This window comes from Eubalaena glacialis, chromosome 9, assembly GCF_028564815.1.
Source record: "Eubalaena glacialis isolate mEubGla1 chromosome 9, mEubGla1.1.hap2.+ XY, whole genome shotgun sequence".
NCBI classification, from domain to species: domain Eukaryota; kingdom Metazoa; phylum Chordata; class Mammalia; order Artiodactyla; family Balaenidae; genus Eubalaena; species Eubalaena glacialis.
This window is the reverse complement of record NC_083724.1, coordinates 78,620,679-78,625,486: the sequence shown is the minus strand read 5'-3', so window position 1 is coordinate 78,625,486 and position 4,808 is coordinate 78,620,679. Positions and strand designations below refer to the sequence as shown.

General features: G+C 34.9%; 1 pseudogene; it reads right to left on the bottom strand.

Annotated features, from left to right (window-relative positions):
- Nucleotides 1–3,937: 3,937 nt before the first annotated feature.
- On the bottom strand, nt 3,938–4,572 carry LOC133097349 (pyruvate dehydrogenase (acetyl-transferring) kinase isozyme 1, mitochondrial-like; annotated as a pseudogene).
- Nucleotides 4,573–4,808: the final 236 nt, after the last annotated feature.

Genomic DNA, 4,808 nt, shown 5'->3' with positions numbered 1-4,808 from the left:
AAAAGTCATATATGAGTAGCCAAGATTTCTCAAAGAAATAAAGTTTGGCAAATCTTTCATACTATAGTACTACACTCTCAAGTAAAAGATTCATTCCCCGAGAAAGTAGCTAGAAGACAAATGCAATTTTTAGAAAATTACTGTGGAGTAGATATGGATATGAATTTATTCTTTTGAGTAATATTTACTCTCATCTTTAAAACTGGTCACAAGGCTGCCTGTCAATAGTTTAAACTATAAAACAATTAAAAGGCATTAATATTTATTCCTCATGATACTCCTAGGGGAATTTTATAATAATCCTTTTGAGGCTGTTTTCATACCTAGAGTTTATTTATTTGTTTGATTCATAAGTGGATACACTTATATAGCCTCAGGCTTTACAACATTTACATCATTGGATATAAACCCATAGAAAAACGCAGCATCAATGTCAGCAGCATAAGGTACAATTTTAGATTTTAGCATGATCTATCAGTTAAGAGACATTCATTTACAAGCAACAGAAAACCCAGCTCAAAGTGGCTTCAAAAATAAAGGGCATTAATTGGCTTTAATAAGTAGAAGCAAAAAGAGACAAACCTTTGGAGCTGAGTTGATTCAGGGGTAACAGAAGGTCAATAAAGACACAGCTTTGCTCCATCCTTCTTCTTTACCTTCAGTGGTGTTAAGTTCATCCCCAAACTGCCACTCATCTTAATTACAGTTTCAAGAACTATACACTTCTTTCTTCACAACAGTGGAGGGCGTGACACTCACTGACAGAAAATTCCTGATAAGACAGAAGAAACTTGTTTCCCATCAGACCATAACAAACATTTTATCCAGTGTTGTTGCACCTGAGTCAGTGGTGACAATTTTTTTCCCATGTTTTCAGATTATTGTCACTGAAAATATTTGATAAACTATTATGATATATGTCCATTTTAACATCTTCAGGTAAGAATTTCACTGTGCTGGAAAATAATGACCTTTAAGTATGAAGATAGTATTTTGATTATAAAGCAGAATATTTCTGCTACCTCATCCTTTAAAATGTTGCCACATTCATTAACTTCTCAGGTTATATAAAGCACATAGAATCCATTTCTTATCCTTAAATATGTTTATATCCACAATGCATGAATCAGATATTGATGAATGTAATAACTTGTGGGGTTATTTAAACATTAAAATTTTCAAGTAGCACGATGATTTAAAATCAACCAGGAGAATAATCCCTCAAAATATTGTTTTATGTAATTTTCTGGCCATTTCCATAATAGCAAAGTAAAAATGGTTAAACTTTATAAAGAAATTAAAAGAAAATATTTCACTTTTGCTGCTCCTTTGAAAACACCATTATTAGTTCTCAAATAAAGAGGGAAAATTTTAATTTGGGTGGGGGTGAAATCCCTTATGAGTAAAATTATCAACTATATCTCAGTTTTATAAGAACTTATTTTGAAAATAAAGAGATTACTTTGTTTTAAAGTATTACAAAATATTTTATGTTACAGGAAAAGTGACATTTAAAGTTAACATTATTAGCAAATTGAACTAACATAAATCACTCACCAATGTATTTTACTGTTTTTAACAAATCCATAATATGGAACATAGGTTAGGAAAGATGTCCTTTTTCCAAAAATTGGTCAGATTTAGTTTTGAATCACTAGGCAAACCATACAAATCTTTGAGCCTTAGGGTCTTCATCTACAAAATGAGAAAACTAGAGTAAATGCACTTTAACATCCCTTCCAGCCTACAAATTTATGTAGCAATGTTATCTTAAGTAATCCTTTAAGGAATGAAGGTTTCTAGATATATAAAGCTCCCCTTTAAGTTGCAAAGCTTTACCTGAAGCATTTACAATAAATGCATTATAATACTTCCCTGTCACCCTAAAAAAATATGAGATGACTGATAATACAGTCTCCTAAGTTCTGCCCCTCAAAGGGGCTGATTGATTGATCAGCACACAGGGATTTCTGGGCCTTGGTTCCAATTCTCTGCAATCTTGGGAAGAACTCTCTGAAAATGAGGACCCAGAACCTTCCCTGTCCCTGTCTCACTGTTTTGAAGACAAAAGAGATACTATGCATCAAAGTATATACAAAAAAACAACAAATCACCATAAGAATTCAAAGAATTATTATTGTGGTGACGAATTTTGACTTTCTCTTGATAAAAATATCTGGATATTATATAAAATATTTTTTAGAAGATTTGTGCATTTATGGCTCAAATCTTTCAGTTAATTTGACTATTCTGTAGTCATTTCGTTTCATTTCTAATTTGCTGCTTTATTTCCTAATTACATAGGGCCTGATACTCTGTTTCTCCCAGAGTCTAGAAGTTTGACCTTTTAACAGTTAAAGACATACACCTACAGATCTCTCTGTCACTCTGGCAAATTTGGTATCACCATTCACTTTAAAACAATGGCATGAACATATATACACTACCAAACGTAAAATAGATAGCTAGTGGGAAGCAACCGCATAGCACAGGGAGATCAGCTCGGTGCTTTGTGACCATCTAGAGGGGTGGGATAGGGAGGGTGGGAGGGAGGGAGATGCAAGAGGGAAGAGATATGGGAACATATGTATATGTATAACTGATTCACTTTGTTATAAAGCAGAAACTAACACACCATTGTAAAGCAATTATACTCCAATAAAGATGTTAAAAAAAATAAAAATAAAAATAAAGAAATGACAATAAAAACAAAAAAAAAACAATGGCTCCCTAAACTGGGAAAGGTTTTTTTGTTTATTTTGTTTTTCTGAGATTTCTAGGCTCCAGTCTGAGGTATTCTGATTCACTATGTCTGGGCAAGACAGGAAAGCTCTGTTTCTCAAAATCCCCCCCAGGTAATTCTGAAAACAGTTAGTTTGGGAACTACAACTTTGTCCTCAATTCGTAGCTGCTGCTTATGTTTTATAACAAACATAAAATTTCCCTCTGACATTGATCACAAGCACATTCAGAGAAAATTTATAAATATCTGTAGAGAACTACCTGTAACAATTTTCTGCAAGAAATTTTGAAACATTATATCAATGGTAGAGCTAAGACACTGCAAGAAGATGGTGAATAGTGAGTGGAGTTACCCTTAGGAGGCAATTGTTTTCTGTTTTGTTTATAGTCATTCACTGGTCAACAGAGACTATCTCAGAACAGTTGTCATCACTAAATAAAACATGGAAGATCTCTAAATAACAAAAAGGTGGCTACATAGTTAATCAGAATTATTGAGAAAATGTTTCTCACAGGCTTAAATGAAAAGTATAAAATAAACTGCACAGTTTCTTGTAGAAATTCAAAGATTTTCATGCCTCTGGAGTTTACCACAAATGAGACAAAAAAGTTAACCAAAACTACTATTGTAGAAAAATAAATTACATTAACTCCAAAAGTATAAGTGTAAAATAGGTACAACTTCATCTTTGGGGGGTTTAAAGCATATATAGATTTTACATTCTATTCATTCTACACAGAATAGTTAATTATGACAATGAGCTATACAATGTTCAGTACCAAGAATCAACACCACTTCTTCCAAACTTAATGCAAAACCACATTTGGTTTTTCTAGGAGTCCTAGAGTCTGTAGCCACTTCAGAATGTCTTTATGTGCTTTGGTTAGCTTCTTGGCAGACACCTATCATGAGCTTGATGGTTGGTGTTGGCATGCTTCCAGGCAACTGTGTTATATGCTGGGAAGTCTTATATAGATGAATATAACTGTCCCATTACATTCTAGGAGACATAGCTTAAGTTCTCCTTGAAATATTGTACAAGATATCATATGGGCAGTCTATAACCTAAATCAGCCAGGGTGCTACTCCAAATATCGCCACAGGAGGCTGGAATGTAATTAAATACAATATCTAATTACTTAATGTGACATGAACTTGAAAAGAGGGGTAAACTACCTTTGTCAGTAAGGAGTTTCATGATTCCTCCCATGCATTCTTGAAAAGTTCAAACCCCATGTGAGAGAGATGGGTGATATATAAACCACTTGTTTTGGCTGTTCTGGTGATTTTATGTTTGGTTCAAGTTTGTTTCAGAAGAGGTAACATAATACAAACCACACAGATTCTAGCAGTTTCATAGCCATCTTTAATAACGTTATCTATTTTGCAATTCGCATTAAAGCTTCCATTTCAAAGATATGAAATTATTTTGCTGTTGCTACCATACAATTAAGAATAGCGAATTGAGTAACATCCAAAGTAAAGTACAACTTATGCAGAAATGTCCAAAAAGTACTGAACATTCTGGCTAGTGATGGGGATCTTCCCGAAGCTCTCCTTACATTTAATCACACTTGGAGCCATGCCTACTTCCTGTTATCTCTTCTAGATCCTTATCACCTTGACTGTAAAAAGATAAACGTTTGCATCTTCAGCATTCTCATCCTTGAAAAATCAAGCAATTCCTGAAGACTCAATTATAGTAGCTCTGTAACTGTTGAGTTGATGGTGCTCTGAGATTATCTAAAAGAAAACATTTCTGTAATTATCTTCTCCAGTCTATCAGGCAGCCCTTGCCTCAGAAATGGGAATGAAGTCTCACCTTCCATGGATCTGAAGGTCAGAGAAGAAGCGTGAGTACAAGTCCAATGGACTGGATAGTACATTGGATGCAGGGCCAGAAGGAAGAGTCCAAGGTGCTGAGGCCATCGCTGGGGCAGAGGGATTCAGAAGGCACAGCCTGGCCACACCTCCAAGGTCCCTGCAGCTGCCATGTCAGCACTGAAACCTGCCCCTGCAGCCCAAGCCCCAGAGGTTTGGTTGCTGCCCATTTTCAACTAAGAAT